Genomic DNA, 18,540 nt, shown 5'->3' with positions numbered 1-18,540 from the left:
ACTCTGGGAGGAAAAACTAAAAAACAAACACTAGTGAAACTTGATCCATAAAGCCACGGGAGGGCCTAGCATTATAGCAAGCCGCTATAGAGACTGTGCCTTAGAGCAACACGAGCAACCACATACAGGGCTCTAAACAGAGCTGTGGGGCTCTAGCTGGTTTGGTCTGCTTGGAAGTCGGGCAGTGTTGGTGGGATTCCTGGCATCCTGGGCAGGAGTCACTGCCAATCCCCCCCTCCTCCCCCAAAAATAAAAGAATGGTCTTGGCTTTGGCCAAGACAAATGCCTAGGTGCAGCCAGGGCAAGGCTTTTGTGGCGGTGTCTTCATGGCCTCAGGAAGTGGAAGCCCTCGTGAGTGGCTTCCTGAACAGATGAGATATAGAGCAGCAAGGGCAAATCAGTATCAACTCAGGAGTCAACTCATTTCCTTGGCCGTCAGCAGATTTGTTTTGAGAAGATTCTATGTCTAGGATCAGCAGGAAGGAGAGCTGTGATCCATTAACAATGTCTGTCACGGGGAGGGGAGTGAGGGGGCCTGGTAGACCAGCTGTTTGTCCTCCTTGGCACGGATTGAGAGGTTAGGAGATTGTGCTCAAAAGTGGAATTTTAAATTATCACCCTTAGAAAAGGCCCTTTGACTAGGGTGACCATAGGCGTTTTTTTTAAAATCAAATTAGGATACTTCTAAAAGTGAAATGAAATGCTATTATCCCAAGGCAGCAAGAGTAAACAAGAACCTATGATACTTTGTTCATTGCAAACAGTCTTCACATGAAAGGTTTGCCCTCCTGTACATCCCCCCCGCCGAGTTTCAGGGGCTACTTGGGCAAGATCTCCCTTCCACTGTGCTCTGCCTTATTTCCAAGGAGCCCTTTGGTTGGGGTGTGTTTGTCTCAAGACCCCAACACTCGACAAAGAGTGACCCAAGCATCCCCCTCCTTTTGTCCTCAACACACTGTGCAGAGGAGCTCCCAGTGAGAGCTCTGTGGTTTGCTGGCTTTCCTGCCAATGCTGGCAGGTTTCTAGGGCGTGTTCAGTGCTGGCTTCTGCTCCTCCTGATGGCAGAGCCGTCAAATCCATCTACTTGCTCTGTTTTTCCACATGCCAGGGCTGTGCCATCCCACTCCCTGTGGTGTGAATGGCCCTACAACCTGACCTCAGAGAGCTAGCTTTCCAAAAACCCAGTCCCACAAGCCTGCACCTGAGCTGGGCTGGCCGCCATGCTCTCCCATGGGGCACCTCACTCACACCATGGCCCACGAGCCGTGCATGAATGACTGCGGAGCTCTGGGTCCTGAGCGTGAGAGAGCTGGGATTCCCTAGGTACGTTACTTCTTTTTCTTTGTTAAAACCCTGCATATACTTTTATTCCCAAGAAAGGCCCCCATTCTTTTTTTTTTTTTTTTTTGCGGTACGCGGGCCTCTCACTGTTGTGGCCTCTCCCACAGGCTCCGGATGCGCAGGCTCAGCGGCCACGGCTCACGGGCCCAGCCGCTCCGCGGCATGTGGGAACTTCCCGGACCGGGGCACGAACCCGCGTCCCCAGCATCGGCAGGCGGACTCCCAACCACTGCGCCACCAGGGAAGCCCAGGCCCCCATTCTTTAGTTTACCATGAATAATCTCAGGCCGAGTGGGACTCAAGTCACAAATTTAAAAGGATGCAATGGGCAGCTGACTCGACCGCAGAGATTCCTTCCGGAAATGTCTGGTTGGCCATTTTCCTGTACTTGCTCAGACGAGCCACCTGGGAGTGCTAGCCCCACTTCCTAGATTGAGCATCAAGATATTTGGTTAGGCAAATAGTGTCCTTGGCCAATAGATTTTGTATGGTCGTTGGTGGTTAGTTTAGTTACCAGTATGAGGTGAGAGTGTTAGAGACAGAAGACTTGGATTCTAGACCTGACTTTCTCACAGATGGTCTGTGTGACTGTGGACGTGTCCCTTCCCCTCCCCAAACTCCTCTCCTCGTCTGTAAGGTAGGCGGGTGGACCAGAAAAATGACCATCACACCGCTTTAAAAATGGGCCCCCCCCCCCTTTCCAAAACATAACACATAATCCTAACATGCAGAACCACACGTGCTCTGATTGAAGCCAAAATGAGGCCCCGATTGGTCCGGGCTCGTGGAGCCTTCCCTCGCTCCCAGCCCGACAAGGCTGTGGGTCTTTCCGACTCCCCCCAGCAGTAGAATCTGTGATGTTTCTCTCCTGCTGCCCGCCTTCTGGCCATCTTTCTGCGTAGGCTGTTCCCTGCATGTAGGCATTTTTGGCAGGGGGTGGGTGGGAAAATTAAAAGGAGCTGAAATTGAAATCTCTCCGGTTTGCTGCTCATCAGCAGCTCCAATCACACACTTGGTTGGGGCGAAGGTTGAAACCAAAGACTCAGAGAAGGTTTTAGGTTGTCTGTGCATTGCGATTCCAGCGGGCTGGGCTTGCTGTGCCTGGGAGTGTCTGGTGTGGGTTGACTGTCCTAGTCTGTGTGTCCCTCTAGCACCGCCTCTAGGGCAGTGGTTCCCAGACCTGGAATGGCAGTTAGGATAACCCTGATCTGGGATGCACCAGTCCCTTGTCAGCACTTATTAAAATAGGGGCAGCTCTAAGCGAGTAAGTGGTTGGAAGTGATCTCGTTGACTCTCTATTTTATGTGGGCCCTTAATTTATATTTACTTCTTAAATCCTTGCAACAGCTCTGTGAGACAGTGTTTACTGTTTTGAAGTTGTTTCCTTGCTTATCTGTCTCCTGGTGGAGCTAAGTGGCAAGAATGATGCTTGATCTGTGCATATCTTGGCTTAGATCAGCCGCACGTGGTAGGCCCACTGATTTTGGTTAGTCTTTTTGTTTTCCATATGTAAGATAGGTGAGTGAATGAGCAAATGAAGCTCAAAGAGGTTAAGTAATTAGCTAGGCAGTAAGTCTGGGGTAGACATCTGTCTCCATCAAGCCCAGCTGATTCAAGAGTGAAGAAGGTGGAAGTGGGGTTCCAGTGTTTTCATCTTCTTGGAGCTTGCCCGCATTCCCTGTGTCCTCCTCTAAGTGTCCCTGGGTTGCCCTGCTTTCCCGATGCTCAAGACTGCTTCTTTCCCCACCGTGGCTATCCCTGGCTCCCCCTTCTGGGAGAGACTCACAAAGGGCATAAGGAGATACGTGTTCTATAGAAACTGGCATCCTGCTCTGGTGGTGTTTATCTTTGGGATTGCAGGGTTCTCCATTCCAGGGTTCCCAAACCTGCAAGACATACAGATTCCTGGGCTATTCCCAGGCCTACTGGATCAGGATTTCTGGAGGTGGAACCCTGACCAGGCAGGTGCTTTTAAAAGCAACCGATCCTGCCCTTCCGATCCAACTTCATCGTCAGCTAAGATCCCCCAGGAGCTGACCTTTAGGGTCACGTGGGCCAGCTTGCCCTCTCCAGCCCCTGCCATGCCACATCCCACTTCCACACTTTGGGTCGTGGTTTTTTCTCCCAGTTGAGAAAGTCTTTGTTCCCTTTTGCCTTTATCTTCATTGCAGGCGGCCTTTGGAGTCCAATTCATCCTCAAGCCCTGCCTTTGCCTCAGGCAGCTCACCCTTGCTCTCTCCTTTTCTGACCACTGCTGGCTCCTGTGAGGCCTAAAGATTAGCCCATATTTCAGTCATTCAGTAAATAGTGAGCAGTTGTGATGTGACAAGTATTTGTCTAGATCTGAGGGATACCACAGTGGGCAAAACAGACAAAGGCCCTGTCCTTGTGGAGCTTGCATTCTAGTAGAGGAGACAGACAGTAAACATGATGCACAAATGTATTTATAACATAAGGCAAGGTCTGCTAATGACAGGAGCTAGGAAGCAACCAAAGGGGCATGAGAAGCTGGATAATTAGGGGTGCCATTCTAGGTAGGGTATTTGTGAAGGGCTGAGTGAGCTATGTGAGGTGGGGATCCATGTGAATCTGAGGCACAGATTGTTTCTGGCAGAGGGAACAGCAAGTGCGAGGGCCTGAGGCAGGAGCATTTTCACCGTATTCAAGAAAGAGCGAGTGGGTCACTGTTCCTGGTGTATTCCTAGCACCTAGAGGGCTGCTGGGCACTGGGTAGGGACTCGGTAAATAACCCAATGACCGTGCCTGGAGCGAAAAGGACAGGGTGGCAGATGAGGGAAAGAGGTAGTCAGGAGTAAGGTATACAGCACCGTGAAAGCCACTGTGAGGACTTCAGATTTTATTCCAAGTATGATGGGAAGCTATTCAGTGTGTCGCGTTAGAAGAGTGACACGATCAAACTGCCTTTCCCCCAGTGTAGAGGATAGACTATGAGGGGTTAGGGGAGAAGCAGGGAGACCAGTGGGAGGTTCTTGCAGAGGACTAGGGCTAGGGGACTTGGGAGAAAGTGACGTCAGTGCAGATAACGAGACGAGTTTGGACTCCGAGTGCATTTTAAGGGTAGAGACTATGTGTTCTGAGGATGGGTGGGATAGAATGGGAAGTCAAGTCTGAACTGCAGGACTTTTTATTATACGTCAGCATTTGGGTGCAAAGACGATGTTAACCCCATGTGTTTGCTAACTTCCTGTTTGTCAGTTTCCTTGACATCCCCTGGGACATCCCCCTGGCAGGGCCTGGGTCCCAGTTGATGCTGCATTAAATGACGGCGTACAGGAACAGCCAGTGCTACCGATTGATAACCTTGAGCCCTAACCCCATTCTGTGGCATCGGCACCCAGGGTGGTGGTTTGGGTGTTCTCAGTACAGGAGACTTTTGGGAGGGTGGCCCCTCTGTATCACTCGGTTGTCATCAGGGATTTATGCCGCCTCTGCAGGAGTTGGGCTGGGGGAGGAGGTGGGAACAGAACCCAGAAGTTCAACAGCCCAGCCCCCCTCTTTCCAAGTTTATACATCTTTGGGGGAGTGTTCCTCCCTGTTCCCTGCACACGCTGCTGTTTCTCTGCCTTTGCACATGCTCACCTTGTTCTCTCTTGAGCAGATCTCTCTTGCTTTCCTTGTCAAGATACCACCCCTTCCTCGAAGCCCATTCCTAATGTCCCAGCCAGATGTGGTTTCTGACGCCTCTGAACCCCATCGTGGTTTATACCTTCCTTATTACATCATCTTCTCCAGGGTCTTACCCAGTCTTTGGAGCTGGAATGCCCACAGTGAAACGATGAGCCTTAATTATCCTTGAGTCCGTCCCCCAAGGCCCAGTGCAGTCTCTTGAACCCAGTAAGCACTTGATAAACATTATTCAAATTGAAGTTGACTTCCTTTATGACTCATTTTCAGCAGCTGCAGGACACTTGTCTCCTAAAGAAGATTTGGGTCAGGAATCAAACAACCAAATGTCTAAGATATGTCAGATGGAGAACATAAATAAATGAAGTGAGATTAGTATTTTTGATAGAGATGCCATTATAAGAAAGATTTCACTTTCTTTGTCACCCTTTAAAAGACGGTAAGAGGAAATAGATGCAGGGTCTCTCTTGGGAGGCAATAGGGAGCGGTGGAGACTGGGGTGAACAAGAGAGTGTGTGCTGATCCATCCATCTAAAGTCGACAACAACCAAGCCTTGGCTCTAGACAGACATTGCCACAGTGTTCCTGGATAACCTGATTCGTCAAGAGAAGTTGCAAATTCAGAATTTTTGCATGGAAGACACTGATTCCTAGATGTTGGCAAATGATATCCCCCCACCTTTTTTTTTTTTTTTTTTTTTTTTTTTTGTCCCCAGCCAGCAACTTTCGGAGGGCCTGGCTCCAGTTTGGGACCTCTGATTTACATGTCAGACTTTTCCCCACTGAAGCAAATAGGTACATTTATCTTGAAATTGCAAGGAGATCTAGCTGCTTTTCATTAAAAAGAGGACCTTTGCATCCTGCTTTTATTCTCCAGCATTTGCTTTCCACTGTCCTGCTTTCATCTGAGTGGGAACCCCAGGGTTACTAGTATTAATCTGTGCCTGAATGCCAACTCCATGTGGCATAAGCGCTTCTATGGCTTGCCTTGAACTCTGTATAACGGGCTTTTTATTTTCCTCCAGGAGTGGTTTAAATGGAGTCTTCTGCAAAGCATAATTGGTTTTAAATTGTAGGTTTAATAATAATGATGTTGGGCTTAATGTAGTGCTTTTCGGCTTCTGCTGGCAGCCCTTGGCAGCCAGTCACTCATCAATCTGTATCCCTCTCTCTCCTCAGAAGGGGACAGCTGTTAGGGACCTGAGTCCCCTCACCACGTCCTGCTATGGACCACAGGGATGAGGCGGCCAAATGCCCGCTGCAGCCGGGGGCCGCTAGAGGAGAGCAAAGCTGATGGGCATAGGGGTCCGAGGCTGGACCATCAAGGCTCTTTGTTGTCTTTTTCCTCTCTTTCTTTGCCTTTGGGTCACCCCACAGCTCATTAGAAATTCTTTTGGAAGATGAGCAGAGGAATGCAAATCCCAAAGTTTTGCTTCTGTATAGAAGGTTTAATTGAGAAGATATATTAACTTAATTGGTTATCATCAGGCTTCTAGCTTCTTTCTGTACTTTAAATAACTTTTTTTCGTTTTCTTTTGCCATGGCCAATAAAGTGTCCCTTTAAAAGATTAAATCTTGTACTTTGGACTCTCCAAGTGGAAAGAGCTCTGGTTCAGAAATCAGAGAGCCAGGACTCTGATTATGACTCTTTCTAGAATGACCTGCATAAACTTAAATACAATACTCACTTCTCCTAACCTCATTTCTGAAGCATTGGGTGGATGAGTAGATTAAAGTACACGACCACCAATGTCCCTTCCAGTGCTTGTGATAGAGGACTTAAGTGTTTCTGTGAAATGACACCCAACTCCTCCTTGGATGACATTTGGTGTGTTTCAGAAGTCAATAAAAATGCCAACCTACATATGTCATACAAAAGACTAACTGAGGCTTGGACAAGTGAGGGCTTGTTCAGCGAAAACTCAGTGTTTGTGTTATAAAAAGCGCAGAGAAGGATGTTGGTATCGTGTGACGTGGAGCGTCCTGCTTGAAAATTACAGGCAGCGCAGTCAATGACAGGGTAGCAGCACCCATGGCCAGCTGACGACCGCCCTTTGGAGGTTTCCCAGGGTCCACCCTTTGGACAAACCACAGACGTTCAGAACTTGTGGTCTAGTTCACCATCGATGATGACAAGCAGCTCCTCGTTTGTTTTGGGGTCTGAACTGCCTTGGCTTCGACCACCATTTCTAGATGGCTTTTTGTTTTTGTTGTAGACAGGAGCAAATTATAACGTGGGAAGAATGGATAAGGGTAAAAATGGAAACATGAAGCCTGAAGAAGTTTCTCTGGGCTTGGAAGTCTGCGGTGGCCGTTTGGACCAGCGTTTTGGAGGAAGTGGTGCTTGCAGAGTTTGAAGGTAGCACACGTAGAATACCTGATTTTATACAACTGTCACCTGCAAAAAGCTGACCAGACAGCTGTATTCTGCCTCGCCCTCTCTTCTCTTTTGAGCACACTTTGCTCCTCGAGGCTCCAAGTCAGTGCATCAGTAGACTTTGCTATCTATATACCACTTTCAGTCTTTTTTCTTAATCTTTAGGTGGGTTGTCATATTTTTTTGTAGGGGAAAACGGACAACCAAAGTTAACAGGCTTTGTTCTTGCAAAATAAACATTCTTAAAAAGGACTGAACCAGGGGCTTCCCTGGTGGCGCAGTGGTTTAAGAATCTGCCTGCCAATGCAGAGGACATGGGTTCGATCCCTGGTCCGGGAAGATTCCACATGCCATGGAGCAACTACTCCGTGGCTCCATGTGGAGCCCGTGTGCCACAACTACTGAGCCTGTGCTCTAGAGCCCACGAGCCACAACTACTGAGCCCCTGTGCTGCGAGTACTGAAGCCTGCATGCCCTAGAGCCTGTGCTCCGCAGCAAGAGAATCCGCCGCAATGAGAAGCCCACGCACTGCAGTGAAAGAGTAGCCCCCGCTCGCCGCAACTAGAGAAAGCCCGTGCACAGCAACAAAGACCCAACGCAGCCAAAAATAAATAAATAAAATAAATAATTTTTTTTAATTAAAAAAAAAAAGGACTGAACCTAACATGAAAGATAGACGTGGTGGAAGGGAAACCATGTCCTCCTTTTCCAGAAACAATTTGCCAATCTCTCTGTGAAACGGAATAACAGCTTCTGAGGGGCAGATATTAGCAGCTGGTGAAGACAACCCGGCCGGCTGTGCAGCGAGGGGAGAGGAAGGATGGGCAGAGCAGGCTGGAATATAAGGCTATGTGCTCAGTGCTCTAAAGAGCTGGATGTGGAGTAAACAGCCGCCCACATTGATTCCAGTTCTGAGAATTAGGGCCCCAATTTTGAGGTCTACAGATTAGGCACAGAAGACTGTTGTCTTCAGATTTCTTAAAAAGCCTTCACTCTTAAATTGCTGGCCACTAAGGTGTTAATGGCTGTAATTTAGGCCTCCAGATGCGCCCAGGGCTGCACAGGAATGGGACATAGAATAGTTTCATTCTGATGGGGAAAGGCAAGGACAGCACTAAACGAAGACGGGTTCAGGTGAAGCATTGCAGGAAGAGGCGGCCGGGTGCCTCCAGGACCTGGCGTGTGTCTGCACGTGCCTGCGTGGAGCGAAAGGTCACGTGCTTACCGTTGACATAAGAGACCTTTGGGAATGAGGCTCGGGTTGAGATGGCGTTGAGAAACTGTCAGAATTTTTCTAAAGGCTGTCAGCTCCCTGAGGGTGAGGACCATTTCATTTGTTTATCACCACATCCCCAGCACCTACCAACCAATATTATTTTTCATTACTATTTGGTGGATAATTAGGTAAAAGGAAGGGGGAGAGGAGCTGGGGAAGACCTCATACCAGCCCTGCCCAGCCATCCCATTGGCCCACATGGAGGCCTGTTCACGCTGCGGGTCTGTGGCTAGGTCACCCATGGTGACACTCTAGGGCCTGGTGGAGGAACAGACCTCCCCTGGACGCTTAAAGCAGAAAAAGCATTTATTGTGCTGAGCAGCCCACGAAGCCAATGGGCCCTGAAGATCAGAAGGGAGGAATCCAGGTGGACTGCATGGTGACAGCCAGGCGGCTTACAGGGCTGGTCTGGGGATGCTGGGCTGACTCGGCACCCACGACACTGCTGGGTATCCCTGGACATTGTCCTGCTGCTTCTGGCCCCTCAGTGCCGCCCCCTGCACCAAACAACTCCTAGATCCCGAGTCCAGAGTGAGCGCTCATGCCTCCACCCACTCGTGGGCTTGGGTCCTGGCTGTCCCCGCTGCGGCCAGCCCGGCAGGAGGCGGGGCACTGCCCTACACGTGACCTGGGGGCCTCCTTCCAAGTTGCTGGAGCAGGGTGGCCCTGCTGGGGAGGCCAAGGGAAAAATCACCATGTCCCCTGGGGGCAGGAGTTGGAAGAATCCTCAGTATGATGAGTAATCCAGTTAGCTAAGCAAATATGAAGAAACAAAATAAAAACAGCCCTGTATGCATCTTAGACTCTCATTTTGTTTTGAATCAAGGGCGACAAGGGCCAGCAGGTTACAGTGTATTAAGAACGTTAATGGCCATTCCCAGGGGCTAGGACAGCTTCCTGGCTGATGGGACACTCAGCGCATTCTTAAGGAAAAGTCTCTGTGAAAGAGAATGGTCAGGGCGGTTTTGCTGTTGGCTCGACCCCACCAGAGCTTTGGCGAGTTTCCGCGTCCCGGGTACGCAAGAGGTCCGCCCTGACCCTGTCCCTTTCCTCCCGAGGAGCCGCCAGCTGCGCGGGACGGTGCTTTTTCTGGGAGCCTCACGTCAAGAGAAGGGGTCAACCGGGGCCCGTCGGCCCAACCTCGCGCCCTGTGAAGTGCTCCGGCTTCTGAGGGTGAATTAACGCTTGTTTTTATTGTGCTGTTCATTCCAGCTCCTGCCTATCTCCCTAATTCATTCTGCATGTCTGGTCCCTTCTGCTCGAGGCGGTCACTGCCCAGGCCGGGGGGTGGGGGGTGTGGGGGGGCAGGGGGGAGGCGGGAGGTGCGGTGGCTCCTCTCTTTTGTGTGTCTTGTCCCCCTGTCTGCTGGCAGCTCTGTCCACGAGCCCCCTGGGTTCACAGGCGCCTCTCCTGGGAGGTGCCTCCTCCCGTTCTCACCCACAGTGGAGTGGAAACTTTTTGAGTGCCTTGACCTTAAGGCACTTGTATTTTATATCTTCTCTGAGCCTGACACTTAGCAGGGGCTCAACAAATCTCGTTCAGTCTGTGAGCAATTCGAAGCACTGGCGTGCTACCCGCCTTCAGCCTCCACGCCGGGGAGGGCGGAGCAGGGTCAGGCAGCCCCTCCAGCCCAGGGGGTACCGTGATGGGACACCCCAGAGCTCAGACGGTGGAGGAGGTGCCCAGGTTCTGGTCTGGGGGTGCAGCACGCCTAAGGGGGAGCCTTGATATGTCTGCATGGCTCTGGGGCTGGGGACGCGGGACGTGATAGGAATGTGATGGGTTCTTTGTTCTTTGTTCTTTGTTCTTTCAAAGAGTTCTTTGTTTTGTCCACACTTAGGTACCCTAAGCACTTCGTCCCCAGCACACAGTAGCTGCAATAACATTTGTTAAATGAGTGATATGGTGGAGGAGGGAGGAAGGGCATTTCAGAAGCCAGCAGCGGAGCAGAAGCTCTGGGGTGGGAATGTGTTTACTCTGTTGGTGATGTGAGCAGCAGTGGGGTGGGGTGGTGGGGTAGAGCCGTTAGGAGGTATTGAGTGATAAGATGGGGCCAACTTGTCAAGAGTCTTGAATGCCAGGATGGGAATTCAAATGTGATGTTGTAGATTCTTAATTTACGAAGATAACATGGGAAAGCGACCACAGGAAGAGCCACCAAAATGGAAAAATGACAACAGCAGCGGTCTGGTTATTAGCCTGATGACTGACTGCACGGTAGGCAGGAGGAAATCAGACTCTTCCAAATGGGCGGTAGCAGTGAGAGTATAGCAAAAAGAATCTGAGAGACATTCTAAAGGAGAGAAATAGGTTTGGGGAAATAAAAGAGAAGGAGAAAGTAAAGACAACACCCAGAATTTGAATAATTAGAATGTTGGTACCCTTGGAGGGAAGAAACAGAGGCAGGTCTAAAAGTCCAGATTTTAGCGTAGTCAGAGCATCCCACTAGATTTGTCCTGAAGATGGTTGAAAATGTGATGTTGAAGTTTGCATGAGAGGTTTCAGAGAGGAAAAGGAGAAAGCTAAGGGCTCAGGACTGCCCCTGGTACCTCCTCCCAAAAGATGGAGGGTAAGTTTGTGGCCAAGTTGATATTTACTACGGGAGAGTTTGAAGCAGACATTGAAGGATCAGGTGTAAGAGCCAAAGAGACCTTATGGAAATTTCCTGAACCAGAATCTCTGGGCATCTGGACATCTGGATTATAAACAAGCATATAATGGGATTCCATGGACACGATGCCTTGAAGACCGTGTCTCTGCTGCCCGCATCTCATGCCAATTGGTTAAATGTTATAGGAGAAAGGCCACTTGAATATTCACAATCCACCAGTTCATGCACACTGGCTTAATAGGCAGTTTCTTACTTTCTGGAGGTGGTCGAAATAAGTTAACTCATTCAAAAATTTTCATGGCACCAAAAGCTAAATGAGAATTCGTGAGCCGTTGTGTTGAGGCACCATGGCCAGTCAATATTTAGACAGAGCCTCTGGATATCTGTCACACGGCTTGAGGATTTTTATCTTCTTTTACTTAAAAAAAATTTTTTTTTAACATAGGATTTTTAAAGTCATGAGCAGAATAATAGAATAGACTCTATTTATATTTTTGTGTAAAGACCAGACTGATTTAGCAGCAGTAATATCAGACTGAAGGGGTGACCACATTCTCTTGATTGTATATTGGGGTTAACAGGAGCCGAAGGCCTTAATGTGAGCAGGCTGAGACCAGGGCCAGACTGCAGACCTGACGCCTGGAAATCACTAGCACGGTATCCAGAATAAGAAGCACAGGGAGTCCAAGAAGCACTGTCCAAGGGCAAAGTCAGAGGTGAAGACCAGCAGGCACAGGGACAAAACCAGAATGCTGAGGGGTAGGGCAGGCACATAAGTGACCAAGACTAATTCTTTTATGTGTGCATGTGGTAAAGTACACAAAACATAAAATGTACTGCTTAACCATTTTAAACTGGCGTTAAGTACATTCACAATGTTGCACAACCATAACCGCTCTCTAGTTCCAGAGCTTTTTCATCATCCCAGAAGGTAACCCCATTCCCATTAAGCAGCCCCTCCCCATCTCCCTCTCCCCAGCCCCGGCACCCACTAATCTGCTCTCTGTCTCTATGGATTTGCCTGTTTCAGATAGTTCATGTCAATGAAATCATATGGCCTTCTGTAACCTGCTGCTTTCGCTTAGCATAATGTTTTCAAGGTTTATCCACATGGTAGCACGTGTCAGAATATCATTCCCTTTTTATGGTTGAATAATATTCCACTGTGTGGATATACCGCATTTTGTTTATTCATTCTTCAGCTGATGGACATTTGAGTTGTTTCCACCTGTTGGCTGTTGTGAACAGTGCTGCCATGAACACTCGTGTACAAGTTCTGTTTACACACCTGTTTTCAATTCTGCGGGGGTCTATACCTCAGAATACAAATGGTAATTCTGTGTCAGCTCCTTGAGAAATTGACAAACTTTTCCAGAGACGCTGCACCACTTTACCTGCCCCTCAGCAATATGTGAGGGTTCTAGTTTCTCTACATCCTCACCAACATGTGTTTGACTAATTCTTCTTGTAAGTTTCACAGCCAGGTGCTTTCTCCAGGGCCGGGGGCGGACCCCAGTGGGGTGACCTCCAGTGGTCTTCAAGACCCAGCTCTCTGTGACCACAGCCATGATGGTGATCGATGGAGAGGACAGGCCTCAGCCAGATGCCTCAAGTTCGGCTGCGCAAGCTTGATTCACGATTTCAGCACCTTCATGGTGTCTGCCTTCCCGCTCAGTCACTCCCTCTGATGCCCGACTCACCTTCCAAAAGTTCCCAGCACATTTCATGCTAGCGTTGGCCTTTCCCTCCCTTTAGCGAGACTGCTCAACGCTTGAACCAGTTCACAGTCGTGCAGCAACTTTGATGGAAGCCATGTGTCATGGTGGTTTTGAGTACAGCTGGCTGAGTGCAATCGTTGGCCACAAATCAAAGCTCATTAGACGGAAGCATTAAATAAATCAGGACTGGGGAAGGAGGCGACTGTAAACGGAGGGCTGAATGTGAGAGATAATCCAGGCTGCTATCTCTAGTGTCTTTCCCACTTGGAGTGTTTAAACTTAGCCTGACGTTTATAGGCATTTTTCAGCCTCTTCTCCTGCCCCCATCCCCCTGCCACACACTTCCCCACAGTGATGAGCAAACTGGGAATAATTTGACTTGAAATCAAGGTGGAGCTCAGGAGAGCGGGTAATTAAGAATGTGTTTTTTTTTTTAAGCACTAAGGGAGTTATGAGAAATCAGAAACGCCTTTTCCCTTTGAATAAGAGTTACTGGTTTGTGAGGGCAATGACTGAGACATCACTGTCTGTGTTCTAGGAAGCTGCGGGGCGCTGAGAGTAGCCCTCAGTACTTCTTAATACCAGGGTGAAACTTGCCAGCATCATCATGACCTCTGGCTCCTGCCCACAAGGTACCTCATGCCAAGGGCTGTAGCCCCCACTAGCCATCTGGTATTGGACTGTCAACCTGACCTGTTTCCTATGGAAAGCAGTCCCCAGTCTTCCGGGCGGGTCCCCAGCACGCAGCCCGCTGTCCACTTCAGCCGTGGAGCTCTGCCCTTACCAGCCGTGTGGTTTCTTCTTTAGGGCAGATCAAAAGAATAAAGACCCTCACCATCCTTAGTAACAACCACCGCCTACCACAAAAAGAGAGTGATGTTCACAGACCGCACGGGAGGGAAAGAACTACTCTGGCAAATAAGTCATGTGAATCTTAATGATGTGTGTGCTCTCGCATATAACATGAATTTAGGAACATGGAAACTGAGGAGGTGGAGAGGAAGTGACGTCAGCAAGATGGCAGAATAGGAAGTCCCAGACACCCCTTTCCCCAGGAAGAGATCTACTCAACAACTGTACATGGACCAATTGACTTTGTGAGAAATCCAGAAACCAGTTAAGAGGTTCCTGCAACCCAGGTGGGCATGAAACCAGCTTCTTGAGGCCAGTCACGTGAGTACAAGTTGGAAGTGGCCCACAGCACACAATCAGTCTTCAAAGAATTTGAAAATAGAGGATAATAAAATAATAAAATATGAGATCAACGTGTAATGACTCACAGTAGAGGCCTCACATGAATGGGGGATGGTCTGGCCCTGGAATACTGAAGACAGAAGCATTAAGGAGACAAGCCCCAGGACACTGGGCAGGGCACCTGCTGTCCACTCCTTCAACACTTCTGCTAAGGGTGACCAATGTATCAGCGCCCAGAGAGGAAACTCCTCCTACTCCTCCATGGAAGATGCTCTTTCTCTCTCCCAGAGCATCAGTGGCCACACTTCCCTCTAGTTTGGAGCTTCAAACTTCAACTTTACACCCAAAAGCTAAGATTGGGAAAGGACTTTTTTTTTATTGTTTTAAGTGAAGGATTTTGAAGATGGTAATTTAAGTTACAATGAAGATAAAAAGCAATTTCCTGCCCACCACTTCTTGCCCTCTCTTCTTTTTTCCTCTTCCTCCTGCCCTATTCGCTGAAAAATGCAGCTTGAGAAAATATGACCCCGGGGAACAGTGGATGTGAGAAAGCTGTGTACCCTGAGCTGAAAAGCAATTAGCTGCCCCTGAGCAGTCTCCGAGCAAGCAGAGGCGTGTCCCTGAGGCAGGAAGACATCACCATGATTTAGTTCTGTGTTGGTTGGTTTGCTGACAGCATGCTGTGTGTCCTCGGGCCCCATAAGAAATGGCTGGTGAAGACCGAGGTCACCACTTCGCCCAGCTGGACCATATCTTTGCAGTGACCCGAGGGTCAGTGAGTAAGAAAGAGAAGGCTGAGGCCAGCTATGACCTTGAATATGTATCCAGCTGTGAGCTGTTGCCTAGGCTTCAAAATGGTAAATTAAGATTATGCCTGCTTGGTTTTTGCTTCTTTATGTTTAAAAAAGAAAAACTCCCTTTATAGTCCTATATCCCATAGTCTGAAACTTGGAAGCCCACATCTGAAAGATGCTAATAAATATAAAAAAGAGTTCCATGGTCAGTAAGCTTTAACAGCACTGGTGAAAGCCTTAAGCAGGTGTCTACAGTACAGGACTGCTCAGAGCCTTCAGTAGGAATTTTGACTCTAGGAAGGGTGTGCAGCAGACAGCAGTTCTCAAATGTACCTGATTATGGAACCCTTTTCAGTCCGGTGGCTCTTGGAACTGTCATTCAGTAGAACATGGCTGGCAGCTCTGTACCTGTTCCTCAGTTCAGACCTTTCATTGTCTGAGTTGATCTTTCAAACTAGATGACTCAATACCTTGTATACATTTCTCTTCTACATGATGGTTTTGACCCATTTTGATGATGTTTTATAAAAGATCCATCCACCAGCTCGAAGAGGAGGCCTATTTAAAGGTTTCAGATGGCCTTACCATCTGCAGCTTTAATGATGAGGACAGAGGCCCAGAGAGATGAAATAGTCGCCCGTGGCCACACTACCGGCCAGGCAGCGCAGAGCTGGGCAGTGTGAGCATGTAGTGCCTGCCTGCAGGCTCAGGGTCCTCCCTCAGGCCCTCACTTTTCCATGCATGATCTCCTTTGAGCCTGAGGTCATGGCTCATTGTCTTGCTTCCTGGTTTGTTCCTTTTTTTTTTTTTTTTCCAGTATGCGGGCCTCTCACTGTTGTGGCCTCTCCTGTTGCAGAGCACAGGCTCCGGACGCGCAGGCTCAGCGGCCATGGCTCACGGGCCCAGCCGCTCCGCGGCATGTGCGATCTTCCCAGACCGGGGCACGAACCTGTGTCCCCTGCATCGGCAGGCGGACTCTCAACCACTGTGCCACCAGGGAAGCCCCCTGGTTTGTTCTTAACCCATACTTCTTGAGAGGATTTATCCAGGTCCCTTATGCCAACTGGTATTTAGCCATTTTCCCTTTGTCCCAATTTAGGTAGGGAGATCCCTCGCCAGATATTTTTTGGTGATGTATTTGAAGGCAGAGTAATACATTGGGAACAACCAGATCCACTCCTTTGGAACAGTGGCTTCTTTACTAGCCTATCTTTTCACCTGTGAGATCAGTGCTTCCTTCTGAGTTGTTGCACCTAGAGCCTTGGTTCAGCCAATGGCAAGAGGATAGGTGGTACCAGGTGCGTGGAACCAGGTCCTGGAGTTAGGTCTCTGTCCACCAGGAGAGGTGGGCAGGATTTCATATCATAGAGATCTACGAATAGCACGCTGTGGTTCAGGCAAACAGCTGCACCAGGGTCTCCAAAGGCTGGTGGAACTCAGTGAAGGGCGGGCTGATAGGCAGCTTGCAACACACTCCAGCTGTCAGTGCAAGAGGCAGGGCGGTCTTCAAGATGCTAAGATGGGAAGTAGCAAGAGATAGATGAGGCTCGGTGGTTAGAACTGAGAGCATGATCAGGACCGAAGCAGCGACGGGGGATGAACTGGTGCGGAGTCTAGGGGTATATACTGCTGAGCCGCTCTCCAGCCTTTCCTGCCAGATGTTAACGGCTGCCCCGACAATTACTGACGGTGCTGAGCAGGGGTAGGTAGAGGGCTGGAGGGATCACAGGGCCTCACACGTAGGGAGAGGCGAGAGGCTGAGGCTGAGAACCCACGGCGCCCTCTGCTTCCCCTCGTGTAACGCTTGTAATTCCCAATCTTCACACTCACAAATTCTCTAAAGATGGGGACAACGCCTGTTTTGTTCACCTTTGTACTGCCTGAGCACGGCGCTGCCCCTGCGGTTCTCAGTAAATGCTTTCAGAAATGAATGAGTGAATGAATTGGAACTATTTAACAGTAGTGGAATTAAGTTTGCACAGGAGGCGATGCTCAAGGAGCTTGAATTCTGTGTCCTTACATTGGAGAGGGTGGATGTGTGCTTGTGAGTACCTCCCGGACACAGTGATTTTCCAGACCCCTCAGGCTTGAGTGGCTTGTCTTTGAGTCAGTGCTGACCAGACAGCCTGGATGGGGCATGAAGCTCAACTAACCTGGATGGAGGCCAACATAGTTGGCTTCCGAGGCTGCAAGTCTGTTTCTAGTTTGAACAATTTGTCCAGTAAACATTCACCAGGCTCTGTTTCACCTCACTGAGGATAAAAGGGAAGCTTTGGATCGGAACCCTAGAGCCAGACTTCAGACCAGCAGCGACGTTTCAAAAATCACCAAGCAAATGTTTTCCAATTACCCATTGTAATTTGGCATTTCGATATCAGAAAAGGACAGCCGATCAGACATTAAAAAGTGCACAGCCTCCGAGTTTACAAGTAGGACAAAAAAAATCAATATCAACTTAATTTTGACTAATTGAGCGAGGTTTCCACCCAGGCTAGGAGGCTGGCTTTTATTTTTAAATTGTTCCTCCTGATATTTTAAAATCCTGTTGTGTTCTGATTCACTGAAAAATGGAAGAAGTCAATTAATTTTTAATGCAAGATGCAGAGTTTGGGTGTGCCTGAGTGGCTTTCGGAGTGTGGCAGGGCTCCAGCGAGGCCGGAGTCCACAATCACAGGACACAGGCTATGGTAAGGAATTTTGGAGACACTTAGCTCATCAATAACGTCTTGATTCTTGTTGATGAAAACTTTTGGACTAAATGCTAATTAATGCCTTTCAAGGAACCAGATCTGGATTTTGTTGTTGTTTTTCCTTGAGCTCAGTGAAGTTTCTTACGGGTCCCCCAGTGAAGTCCTTATAACTTATCTGCCCTCTTCGGTCATTTCACCAAGACTTACATGCTCTGGCAGGCTGACGCTGACTCTTTGCAAAAATGAAAGACATGTCACTGAAAATACTCGTCAGGCTCAAGGAAAAGCATTGTGAGTTTTGCATAATCACAAACAAAGGAAAGTAGGTCCCATTTGGAAGCTGTTCTGTCTGTGGAAGAAAAAGAAAAGAGGGGGGCTTCCCCGGTGGCGCAGTGGTTGAGAGTCTGCCTGCTGATGCAGGGGACGCAGGTTCGTGCCCCAGTCCGGGAAGATCGCACATGCCGCGGAGTGGCTGGGCCCGTGAGCCATGGCCGCTGAGCCTGCGCGTCCGGAGCCTGTGCTCCGCAACGGGAGAGGCCACAACAGTGAGAGGCCCGGGTACCGCAAAAAAAAAAAAAAAAAAAAAGAAAGAAAAGAGGATGAAGAAGTGTCAGATGATTTAGTTTTATCGCGGCTTCTTAAGCCCAAGCAGTGTCAGAGGCCTGGGATCTGACCTCACGCTCACACTCTTGTGTCTCCCCCAGGCTAGAAGAAAGCCTGTGCAAGTCAGGCTCCGTGAGACGTGTGGGCCAAAGGGAACCAATGGAGTCAATGGATGTATCCCTCATGTGTGCTTCAGCGAGTCTCATGTGCATTTTGGAGGGGAGACAGTGTTTGGGGGCTTATCTGGGGTTGGGAATTCATTCTGAGTGGCTGTAGTCTAGGTAGCCCAGG

The 18,540-nt window shown here is 49.1% G+C and overlaps 1 protein-coding gene across 6 annotated transcripts in view; it reads left to right on the top strand.

Annotated features, from left to right (window-relative positions):
• Positions 1-18,540, top strand: part of PDZD2 (PDZ domain containing 2) — a 373,328-nt gene that overhangs the window by 97,082 nt on the left and 257,706 nt on the right. Inside the window, exon 2 of one of the 6 annotated variants that reach the window (XM_033421312.2) lies at positions 9,698-9,812. The exons of 4 other annotated variants lie outside the window; for them this stretch is intronic. The gene's annotated coding sequence lies outside the window, so the exon portion shown is untranslated. Of the gene's footprint in view, positions 1-9,697; positions 9,813-12,928; positions 15,020-18,540 lie in introns of those variants that run through there. One more of the 6 variants, XM_049707990.1, reaches the window with a different exon arrangement.

This window comes from Orcinus orca, chromosome 3, assembly GCF_937001465.1.
Source record: "Orcinus orca chromosome 3, mOrcOrc1.1, whole genome shotgun sequence".
NCBI classification, from domain to species: Eukaryota; Metazoa; Chordata; class Mammalia; order Artiodactyla; family Delphinidae; genus Orcinus; species Orcinus orca.
The sequence above is the reverse complement of the archived record's forward strand: the minus strand, read 5'-3'. Positions and strand labels throughout refer to the sequence as shown.